The following is a 12,811-nucleotide window of genomic DNA, read 5'->3' on the forward strand; positions in this document are numbered from 1 at the left end:
TGTTGACCTCTGTATATTGCTGAGATATCATGTTATCCAGTCTGCAACTTATCCACAAGTACCAGTATTCTCTAGTTTCCTTACTAGGACTGCATGAGTAATTGTGTCGAACACCCTGGATAAGTAAAGAAAAACTCGAGACACTGTCGTTACGTTGTGCAAGGCGTGTACTATAAATTATGTTAATGTTTCTTTTGCTGCTTCCATTGATTTTCCTTCCTGGAATCTGTGCAGGAGTTACCATATTATGCTTGTCCAGTTAAGCATTTAACCTGTTGAGCATAATCACTTCTAATGTTCTGGACCAGCCTGATTCTGAGAAAACCGTAATTGTCAGGATCATCATCGTTTCTCTCACTGTATATAGGTAGCATTTTAATTACTTTAAGTTGATCAGAAAATACTGCTTGGAATGAGCAGTTGTAATTATTTCTGCTATCACCTGCTTCAATAGATAGCTTGACACTTCATCATGTCCAGCAGATATTCTTACCTTGAACCTTTTTATAACGTTAGTGGCATTCTCGGTAGTTACTGGTCTCAGGAACATGAAGTGGCTTCGTTTATCAGTCACGTAGTCTGCTGACTCCCTAATAGTTATTACTGTACATGCACTCTTTAGCTTCCTACTATGTATATATAGTTATTGCTCGGGATGTTGGCAACTCCTGTTTTATCTGTAATGATTTTTACTCACTCTCATTTGTTTCAGTGTGTAACTTTTGTTGCTCCTCTGAGTTAATTATATGCTAGCTGTATCCATTTTATTTGTCACTCACTGTACTTGTAGTGCCTTCGAAATCATATTTTCTTGTGTTCACGGTATTATGAGGAGGAGCGATACTTTCGAGTTTCAGCAACGTGGTGTTAAATATTCTTTGCTCTGCAGGCAGCGATAGTTGGAATGCGTGCATTTTCTCTTCTTCGGTTCTCTCCAGTTATGCTGAGTTACTGAGATATCTGTTCCATTAGATGAACTGTGAAACATCTTTATGCTAATATGATATCAAAAGTTTCTCATATAATTAGTTGTCTCTTTACAAGTAATTTAGTTTGGTCCTTCGACCATAGCCAAAATCTATGGTCGAACGTTTGGTCACAGTTTGGCGCCGTCGATTTTCTTCTGTTTACGATGTTCACGTGTTTCACCTCACTGTTTGAAGTTTTGAACGCACTTCTAGCACCGGTCACGTGGTGGGAACATGGGGTACTGTGGTGGTGTGCCTGTTGCCCCGTTCATTTTGAACTACTTGGTTTTGGGCTTTCAGGCACGCTTTCTCGTGGGTAAGTTTTAGTAACTATACATCATGCTGTTAGGCTTATCCTGATATCACGCTCATTTTATTTTCAGGTTAGTCATTTTTTACCTTCAGCTGCACTTCAAGGATGCCTTTGTGTTATGCCATTATGATAGTGTGCTGTAACCAAATAGCTACAGTTTAATGCTTTATGCCGCTTAAATTAAAAATTCCTCGATGTAAGAAGTTACCAGAAGAAACTTGTAGCCGCAATCTTTTTACACACATTCTATCCGGGAGATACCTCAGATTCCGAGGGAGATCGGCCATCCCGTAAATGCAATCATTATTAGCATGTATTCTTGACCAGTCATTTATTGCGTTAAAATGCTCATGGAAAGGTAATACGAATTTGTCTGTAACATTATATTCGTGGGACTGAAATGTGTTCGCATGAGACTTGGTTGAATAAATTAAAATGGTCTACTAAAAATTTGCGAGTAAGACTTCACTTACGGCGTGGGCGCTATTTTCGAGAGCTGTAGATGTTGGTGCATATCGTTATTTGGAATACTAGGCTACATTCGAAGTCGTAATGTTTGTTTACCTTGGGGAAACGGTTTATATATAAATCAGTTGTTTCAACTATATTTGCTGAAATTGCCTTGTAGCGTATATTAGTGAATTTTGATTCCCCCAGCAAATATGCCGGCAATTTCTTAATCATAGTTTTTTTTATGTATCAAAGCTAGAATAGAATGGAATCGTAATATTCGAAGACAAATGAGTGTTCGAGGCCGATATGAAGATGTGAAGCAATAGATATAGAAAATGATGAATCTAAAGCCACTGCTTTGTGTAAATGAGCTTGCCTTAGAAGTAAATCTTGTACAGCTCGAACTTGAATCTTGTATGCATAAGAAGTTAAATTTTTTAAAAGAAAATTTGTTCTTTCTTTCTTGTAAAGAAGTATCGCAAGTAGTTTGTTAGGTGTGTATAAGCTTCACCTCCACAAACTGATGATACTAGTGATTACATTAAACACTTGTTGTTTAGACTCTTAGTGAGTAGTTCCTTGAGGATGTGGGGGATGACATAATTTTGAAATGTGTAACAGAGCTCTTACTTTTTCACTGCTAATTTGTCATCCCACTTTCCTCTTCATTTCTGCTGTTTTTACTTTTTCTTTCTGCATTTATTTTTCTTTATTCGTTGAAGGTTTGTCACAATTGTGTGATTTGTCAAGGTAGCAAATTACAAATCACTGTAGGCCGAAATATACAACACAGTGTGCATAACATGCTTTATGGGGATAGGACAGGTAGCCCATGCGGCTAGTAAAGGTGATAGATTGTGAGCTTAAGGAAGGAAGACTTCTGTGTTCAAATATGACTGTTTCATTGAGGAATGTGTAGTTCTTGTGCAGTGTAAAAACTAGGAGCTGCATCCATTAATTGGTTGCTGCTATAAAGATATTGGATTGTAATAAATTTTGTTGCTATGGTTATCTGAATAGATTGTTTTGAGTGGATCAATTTTTTTTTTTTTTTTTTTTTTTTTTTTTTTTTTTTTTTTTTTTGTCCCCCCCCCCACCTTCAGCGGCAGTGTGTGTTCAGAGTATGTTGCAATAAATGAAGAGGAATCACCTCTGTGAAAACCAAAATTGTACATATTTAGTTGCACATAGACACCAAGCCAAATGGTTAATTACATAATGTAGCTAGCAATAGATGTAAACAGACAAACAACATTAAGGAGGTGGACTTCATCTACCCCCTTCTTAAGCATAGCCAAGAAATGTAAATTGTTATCCTCCCACCCCATTCAAACTTCCCTTTCTGCGTACTGGTAGATGATAGTACTGAAATCGCATCTACATTCACATCTTTTTAAATGTTTAAGCTCAGAAACGTTTGTTACTGTAGTATTAGATTTTGAAGTTACAAATGTGAAAAAGTTGACTTCTCCTATTTTTATTCACTGTCTTAGGGCATTGTAATAATTTGGGATAATTGGTGTTTTGTGAACAGAAGTGTGTACTGCATATAAAGTGTGGTGTCCGCTGTAAAATTCCTGTTGACAGCTATTTAAAGAGTTAGGCATGCTAATTACAGCCTCATAGTTCTTTTATGCATTAATGAAATTTATCAGTAGCTGATCAGTTTTGGAAAGAGGAGTAACATTGACAAATATAACACTAGAAGAAGGAAGTATTTACTCTGTCCAGCATTTGACGTTAGTGTAACACAATGGAGTGCGGTATTGAGCCATAAAACCTTTAACCAGCTACTCAGTTAAGTAAAGAATTTAATGGTTAATTGTATTAACTTACTATACAAATTTAAATCATATCAGCTCGATGCCTAGCAAAAAGATGCAGTTATGATTCATTGAACATGGAGGTTATTAGACTTGTCTGCCATTTCTTCCATTCTATACAGAGCAATTTCTTAGTAGCTCATCAACTAAAATTAAATTTTGCTGGAATCGTCCGCCTTCTGTTCTCCAGGTAACATAAAATGCATTATTCCTCTCCTTGAATGACTGTACAAATTTCATTAGTGTAACCTACTTAGAGTAATGAAGAATAAGATACTAGCCATCAGCTTTGACTGGTGACAGTCAAAATTGCACTCATTCGCACTACTTCATGGCAACAGTGATACTCATCAGTCAATGACATATTTTAACTAAGGGTCAATCCAAATGAAGTGGTCCAATAAAAATTGTTTGTTGCTTGATTATTTTTAAATGTTTTAATTTTTTATATGATTACCCTGTAACTGAGAGGTTTACAAAAAATTTACCTTTCACGTTTACTGAATTTTTATTTGTAAGCGTGCGACGGATGTTTCAGTTTAGAGATGTTAGCAAAAATATCTCTGCACTGGGTTAAGTTAAAACATTGCAGTTGACATGATTGTTTCTTAGAGCAGTGTTCTCTACAACATTGTGTATTATACAAAATACCTTAACTTCAAATATAAGCAGTCAAAATGACCTCCAAAGTTTGGTATCCAAATTATCAAAATTCAACTTTTTAGGCCCACAAATAACAAACAAGGAGTGATTTCTGAGTTCCTATTTTTTGCCTCTAGTTAGATATCTTGAACTACTAGCCTCATAGAGCAAGAATACTTAAAAATGTTTGAAATTTGAAAATTATCATTTTTTAAGTTTAGGGCTAGTTACCTGAGCTGGGACTGAATATAAAAATGATTTTTTCACAGTTTGTACGTCTGTATGATAGCAAGGTACTGCAAAAATTTTATTACTGATATCTGACTGTGAACAAAGATATGAAGTTTTGAAAATCAGGAGATAATTCACATTGCTCTACAACTTATCTTATGGCTGTTGCCTGTTCATGTGTGATATTGGTGGGATATAATAAATTGTTATTGAAGTAAGGTATTGAATTATATACAAAAAAAGTGGAAATCACTGAAATTAACTTTTATATTACTTTGACATACTTAAAATATTTTCAATTAACATCCGTAGAGATGCAACTGTTCGTAAACCTGGTGGTTAATGTAAAGAACACTATTTCTTCAGACAACTTTTTTGATATAGAATAAGACCTCCCAGTAGCTGTTGTAAGTTCTAGCGCTGAAAGTTTCCTTAAAACATTTTTCATTGCTATCCAATCTTTGTCACTGGTTTCTAGAATGATGTTCTTGGGCCAGCAGGGTGGTATAAAGCACAAAACATTGTTTTCCAAACTTATTTTTTCAACCTCTGCAAACAACCATTGTCCGCTATGTCATTCAACGTTAAAGACAGAGATGTAATTTTACTGACACAATCATCTTCATAAATTTTGGTTTCTGAGGTTACATAGCATCAAACTAAGTTTTCTGCAACACCAAGGAATTTTGCAAAAGACGTACATGTCCTGTACTGTGAGAGATTCGGTCTGTGGTTGATCTTTGTAGGGAATTTTCAGGAATCACATTACATTTCACTTGGGAAGCTGTTTCACTCTCGCATCACAAAGACGTGTGTTCAGGTTTTATTTCCCTTAAACCCTTAGTAATAGGCATTTTATGAACTGTAAGTGGATCACAGCACTTTCTTCCTAAAATGTGGCTGTAGTTCAGAAAGTTTCTTCTCATGATACTCACACTGATGTTACAGAACTTGCTGGAATTTTAAACAAAGTTTGTCTAACTTCATCAAAGTCATAGACATTTCTTAAGTTTTTTGAAACTGAACTGTAAACTGTTTTGTGACTCAAGTCACTTGCTAACTATTAAACACACACTTTTCATCGATGTTATTGCATTCACATTTCTCAATTTCAAATTACACACAGGACAAAGCACCTAACACATTCTACACTCAGTGAAGTATGTACATCCACTCTTAACAGATTTCAGAACAGACTGATCACAACAATGCCACACTCTGCAATAACGGACTTCTACAATGCTACACACAGCAATTTTATTACTGTAGAACAAAAGTGAAATCTCCTATTGTTTAATGTTGCATTATTAAACATAAATAAACTAAATGAATATTGGGTGATAGTGTTTACTAAATATGTCACAGGTAAATTTTATTGCAGTGAAACAATAAACCATTTAAATAGGCAACAGCCATAAGATCAGTTGTAGAGTAATGTGAATTATCTCCTCATTTTCAAAAAAATCATATCTTTGTTCAGTCATATCAGTGTTGAAATTTTTATGGTACTTTGCTGTCATATAGGTGTACAAACTGTGCAAAAATCATATTTTTATATTAAGTCCCACCTGAGAACTAACCACAAACTTTACAAAAAATGAAAGTTTTCATATTTCAAAAATTTATAAAAAATAAGGAAACATTTGTAAGTTTTCTTGCTCTATAGGAGGCTAGTAGTGTATATATCCAACTATAGGAAAAAAATATTCTCATAAATCACTCCTTGTTTGTTATTTTTGGGCCTGAGATGCAAATTTTTGAAAATTTGGATACCAAACTTTGGAGGTCTTTTCGACTAGATATTTTTGAATTTAGGGTAGCTTGTGTAATAGACAGTGTTGTAGAAGACACTTTTCTAAAAACGATCATGTCATATGCAATGTTGTAACTTAACCCAGAGCAGAGATATTCAAATTTTTGCTAATGTCTCCAGACTGAAAAATGTTGCGTGTCTGCAAATAAAAATGGCCTCCATCCAGTAAAGGTGCAAGATAAATTATTTTAAAAAACTGTTTTGAACTTCTCAAATATAGGGCAATCAGAAATAAAAAATGAAAATATTTAAAAATTGTCAAGCAACCATCACTGAACCACTTCATATAGCTTGACCCCTAAGAGCATTGGGACACCTACGGGAATATGTGGGTTTCAGGCCAGGTGTCCTTGTTATTAATGCTTCAAGCAATTGGAAGCTTCAAAATTCCAGGCCTGTGGTGAAAAATTTTGATTTTCATTCTCCCTCCATCCTACTTTTCCCTCAACATTGCAAGAGATGATTTCCTCAGAGTGGGTGGTTCTTTCTGCCTAGTATCTCACTTTGAGGAAGGAAATAGCAGTTGAGTAGCTAATAGGTTTTTTGTTTATGTATCAGTAGTATTTCAAATTATGCTTCCTTAAGGTGCCTAGTGGCAAGTCATTCTGTCACTTTATAATTAAATATGAGGGGCATTCAGTGGGTAATGTAACATTACTCTTTTTTCTTGGCCAGTTTCAGTTGAATAAATGTGGAATTAGTTGTGGGACAGCATGGAATATTCTTACCTCAGCTCCTATAGTTTCATGAAGTTCCAATATGTAGTGGCACTATACATAGCCTTCAAAATAACATCTGCAACAGATGCATTCCAAGCAGAGAGCTGCCATTGAATTTGTTTCGCTGGAAAACCAGTGTCTCTAGTATTCGTAAGAAATTGCAGAATGTCTCTTGAGATCTGGCAGTGAACAATACCACGGTGACTCGGTGGTCGAAGTGTCTGTCATCATTGCAGTGAGGCTGTGCTGGCCAGCCACACGCACCTGTGACTGCTGCAGTTTTCGAATATTGAGACACTCATTTGAGGTGATCAGTGCATCACCATGACATTGCAAGGCCAGTGTATCACCATGACATTGCAAGGCCAGTGTATCACCATGACATTGCAAGGCCAGTGTATCACCATGACATTGCAAGGCCAGTGTATCACCATGACATTGCAAGGCCAGTGTATCACCATGACATTGCAAGGCCAGTGTATCACCATGACATTGCAAGGCCAGTGTATCACCATGACATTGCAAGGCCAGTGTATCACCATGACATTGCAAGGCCAGTGTATCACCATGACATTGCAAGGCCAGTGTATCACCATGACATTGCAAGGCCAGTGTATCACCATGACATCGCAAGGCATGACAAAAGTATGTGCACCCAGCAGGTGGTCAAAGAAGTTCATTGGACTATTCATCCTATAGCCTTATAGTTGCAACTGAACAATGTAGCTCAGAGGTTAGCACACTGGACTTGCATTCCGGAGGACGACTGTTCAAACTTGCTACCGGACATTGACATTTAGGTTTTCCGTGATTTTTCCGAAATCGTTCCAGGCAAATGCTGTGATGGTTCCTTTGAAGAGGCATGGGTAATTTTGTTCCCCATCCTTGACACAATCAGAGCTTGTGCTGTACCTTGGCTAGAGAGGGAAAAGGTCTCATATAGGGTGTACATGCAATGGGAAATCCAGAAAAACTGTGGTAATTTCTTCACCTGCAAAAAACTTGGATTTTTCAATATTCCATGGATTTATAATTGTTTCAGTTATTTAAATTTGGCTGGAAAGAACTGATTCTTACACAGAATTTTATTTTTGCACACTTTTACAGAATAGTACTGCAGCAGTAAAATATAAATGCAAGAATAATATCAAAATAAACATTTTGTTGTAAATGGCACATTCTCTTTGCAACTTAACACAAAGCATAAGTCTGCTGACAGCAAAACATTTGTCTTCAGGGCAGAGACCATGCAATAGGATACTTCATAAGGAGACTGCCTTCGGTGAGGATGTTTTCACAGCTGTTTATATTTGTAACAAGTCGAGGGAAAAATGCGAATGGTTGTGTGACAAGCGTTACTTTCGAAGCAAATTTTCCTTTATGCAATGTGATTTAGGCTATGTTACAAGTGAGAAAGTGCAATGCTTTTCTTAAATCATTGTGCATTTCACTCTGTCAAAACTTAACATCTGGAAGACCAGGCGCTTAGAAAAATTTCAGGACCAGACAACCAACCATTTATGCCATTACTTAAAATTCGACCAGCACATTTGTTTGGTATGTCTTAAGGGTAACACATGCTAAAGACCACCACGCTTCAGTGTTAATCACATTCATTCTAGTCCTTTCATTGATTACAAATTGTAAAATAACGATGGCAAAAAGTATAATTATTCTTAAAAAAAAGTAAGAGGTGAGTTGAGGAATTCACATGTGGAAAAGTCAAACTGCATGATGGAACTTGAGTTCAGCCAGGTGACTCACAAAATATTTGGTGCACAGCAGTGAAAATTACAATCATGCTTCTCAGAAATATTGAGCAGCCGCAATTTAAACAATGTTCTAAGGATCTTGCCTAACCACAGCCTTGTTAATAAAAAGTAAATATATATACATTTATTTTTGACAGCTAATATTCTATGTGAAAGCTTAACTTTTCTTGCAGTTATAGTATGTGTGTATTAACTTAAGCCTAAAGTGCCAAGAAGTTCTATACAAGTGTATAAAACTGTTACAATCAAAAGAACTGAGTTTTACAGCTCTGAGGTCAAGTTTACTGTCACTTTACAAGGGGGAAAATGTAGTAAGACCCGGTATGTAGTGTATCTTCACCTGGGGAAAAATATTTTTTCACTCAGGAAAAAGTGTATTTTTAACAGAGAAATCTGGGATTTTTTCTTGTCAGCCCATGTATCCTCTTAAAGAGTACATTTCTTTAGTTGGCTGAAAGGCCATTTACATCTTTTTTTATCTGAGTTTATTAGCCGGGTCATTCCATGCCAAGTGGTCTAAACCTTCCCACCATCATGTCTCCAATTTTCTTCAAATTTTATCTGTAGCACTAGTCAAGTGCTAAATTAAGTTTCTCAAGATTTCAAGCCTCTAGCTGCAATACTTGCTGATCTACACCCCCTTGTCTGAAGGGTAGTAAGTTCGCATGCGCGCGACATCAGACAAAATGCCATTTTTGGGGTCTCATAAAATTGAAACCAATTCATAAGAATGGTTAGTAAGATGAGACCCTGTACAGTTTTTTGTGCTGATTCAAACGAAATTAATTATAAGATTACTGATGCAAAATCCGGTCAAACAAGTCGACTCAAAGTGTACCCCTAATTCTGTCGTGACTTAATGCGACAAATTTTGACCAATATTCAGACTGCAATAATTTCCTTGCAGATAAAGATATGGACTTGAACTTTTTACCAAGTCTTATCTTTGTGCTGGACATAATACAGCTGGATTTCCAACTACCCAGGCTTTATAGTCGCCTTGCAAAATCTCTTCAAATTTGGCAGTGTCAGCGCAAATGGCTTTATTTACCAAAGTTCAAAGCCCATTACTACAAAATAGTCAGCCTGGATTTAATTGTGAATAGTATCATCTGAAAGAGAAACTCTTGCTCTACAAGATGGATATATTTTTCTTTTGCAACGCTTCCATTAAGTGCTTATTTACTCAGGTCAAAGTATCTTATATTTTGTGTGCGCAGTGCCCTGCGTTGGTCCATGATGGCTGAGCCATTACTGGTTATCACAATAAAACCAGCATCCCCATCGCCATAGGGGCCACGCCCGATAGCCATGCAGTAACAGCCACGGGTGGGTATCTTTACTGCAGGTTCCCAAGCCTGATTACAGGGTGTCTTTACCACAGGATCCCAAGCCTGATTGTGGGTTTCTTTATGCAGGTTCCCAAGCCTGTCTTCCTCAGTTACTTCATCATTCTGGAAGCATCGTTGATTTGCAAGAGAATGCTTTCAGGAAAACTGTATTGCCGACCAGATGATGTCACTGATGGAGCTGGAATAACACCAATGATAAGTTGTTCTGGAATCCAGCAAGTATCACGTCTTAAGGGCCAATAAAATGAACTTGCAGGACCATGAGGATGCATAAAGCTTATGAAAGCATCTTTCTGTTCGACTGAGATTTCAACGATGTTTCCAATCCACCATTTCTTTTCATAAATGCAAGCAACATACTGCCCAGGCTGAAGATCCATGACTTGAACTACTACTTCAGCAGCACTAATTTTGGCCAAAAAAGATGTCGCATCATTAGAAACTCTACTGACCTTAATTGTCGTCATATCAATGGGCAAAAAATGGTGGTTTTCTCTTGTGCCAGCTAGAGTGTGCCCTTGCAGGAATCTTTCTTCTTGAGAAGCTTTTTCTTCTTCAACTTCCTCTTTGCTGATGAAAAAGAATTTGATTCCATTGATATTATCATTGCAGAAGTTGAAAAGATCTTTGGGTGTTAGAATCTGGTTTTCATATGGACGTTGCAAACTTGCTCTTGCTGCCAACCGTTTTGTTGTGCCTCCAATGCCATCACAAGGCGACTTTCCATGGCTTGTTCCAAAGAAATTCCATTCTGCTGTTATTTCAAAATCTTCTTTGTGATAGCATAAGTTGAGAAAATTCTTGAAATTCTTATATTGTGCAGCTGAACCATCACTGAAGTAGTGGATGTGGCTTATTTTGGAAAATTGCATCTTCAGGTAATTGATTACTTTTCCAATGTAAACATGGACAGTAATCGTATCGTGTCGAAGGCAGTCACTAATAACACAAAGATTCACACATTGCACCTCTTCGTTTTCACATTAGTAGACTACAAATGGATGAACTGTTGCTTGACTGTTTTCCCAGTGAAAGCCTTGCACTGCATCTTGAACAATAAATGAATAGTTTTCAGCAAAATCCATTAGTATTATGAATTCGCCTTCTTTCAAATCAGTTTTGAGAGCTTTCAGGTGCTGGCTTTGATGCTTGGCAATGTAGTGATGACAAGACAGGTTCCAAATTTTTGCTGCAATATCTTCAACATACTCTTCTGTTGAAAGCTGCTTTGTTTCTAAAGTATCCCTGTCGGTATGAATCCATTGTTTGTACTCAATCAGTTCTTCAGGGTCATTATCTTCAAAATATGTTGCAATAACTGCTTCTACACCTTCTGGACCAGGGCAGTTTTCACAACGATGAAGCATACAATCCTTGTTTTCCAAGCTGCAAACAGCTTTGCTAAGAATTTCCTTGTAGTCTTCATTGATTGATGCACCAGTGAGCATAAGCTTGACATTTTGGTGTATTGTACAGACACAAACTGAGTGCATTCCAGCAGAGCCAACTGTAACACACCATTTTGGTCTAAGCTCGCAAAACTTTGAGAAGCCAATTTCTGGTCCATTTTGCTTCTGATAAGACACGTACATTTCCTTCAAATTGCAAAGCAACAACCGCTTTTGCTTGTACACCTTTGTTCCTGAAATTCTCACAGGCACACAGTCTTTCTTCCCTGGACAAAGTCTGCTGAATTCGTCATCTTGAAAAAAGTCATGTACTTTCTGGACAACTTCATCTGAAAGCTTCCTTCCTTGCCGATTTGCTGGAAAAGCTAGAACACCTTGCTCATTCTTCAGTTTTCTCGCTTGCTTTACCATTCTTTCTGATACATTAAATGCTGTTGTCGTATCTTTAATTGTCCAGCTTCTTGGAACCAAGGTCAATATTTGAACTTTTGTCCTACGATTTGACACTTTACATTTTTCTTTCAACTCTTCTATAAGATTATCAAGATCTGCACAATTATTGCATGGGCGACTTTTACTTGAACTTGGCTGTTCATCGTAATTGATTCCTACGGCAGCAGCAATTTGATTCCCAATTAAACTTTGTGCATCCAAGATCTTTCTTTTTGCATAGCTTTGCTTATCTCTTTTACTTAGTTGTCTTCTTTTCAATGGTGAAGCACCAATAAATGATAAACTTTTGTTGATGGCTGGTTCAGTTTCATCCGTTGTGAAATCTTGTTCAGATTGGGTTGATAGTGATGATGAATCTTCTAGCTTTTGGTTCAGTGCCGACATGCAGCGAGGGCAAAGCTTCTGACCAGGTTTTATATCAATCACTTCTTTTTTCTTTAACAGGCAAAGTTTGGCAGCTGTTTCATTATCAAGCAGTCTAAGTCCAGCTTTTACATTGTGATTCCTCTTCTTGAATGGATTGCAACATTTCTTTTGCATCGCTTGATATTCATGTAGGAAGAGGGCTTCATGGTGGAAGCAAATGATGGAATTTTCGTCAAGTTTGGCTTCTGAACGCGAAACAAGCAATTTCTGGTCACATTCTGTGAAATCACTAAACGCTTTGAATCCAGTCTTCTTAGCATAGAAGATAACATGGCACTTCGATGCAGCAGCATCTTTTCCAATTGAACAGGGGGCCAACGATTCTTCTTCTTCATTAACTTCTGACATCTCTCACTGGCCAATCACTGAATAAAACACGAATGAAATATCCAATTATATCAGTAATTCTAAGCGACTATTAAGATTCAAATTCCTAG

General features: G+C 37.0%; 1 long non-coding RNA gene across 3 annotated transcripts in view; it reads left to right on the forward strand.

Annotated features, from left to right (window-relative positions):
* The first annotated feature begins 1,140 nt into the window (after positions 1 to 1,140).
* LOC124552537 overlaps positions 1,141 to 12,811 on the forward strand; it is a 154,803-nt gene continuing 143,132 nt past the window's right edge. For all 3 annotated transcript variants that reach the window (XR_006967928.1, XR_006967927.1, XR_006967926.1), the window contains exon 1: positions 1,141 to 1,284. This is a non-coding gene — a long non-coding RNA (uncharacterized LOC124552537). The remainder of the gene's footprint in view (positions 1,285 to 12,811) is intronic.

This window comes from Schistocerca americana, chromosome 10 (assembly GCF_021461395.2).
Source record: "Schistocerca americana isolate TAMUIC-IGC-003095 chromosome 10, iqSchAmer2.1, whole genome shotgun sequence".
In the NCBI taxonomy this organism is placed as follows: Eukaryota; Metazoa; Arthropoda; class Insecta; order Orthoptera; family Acrididae; genus Schistocerca; species Schistocerca americana.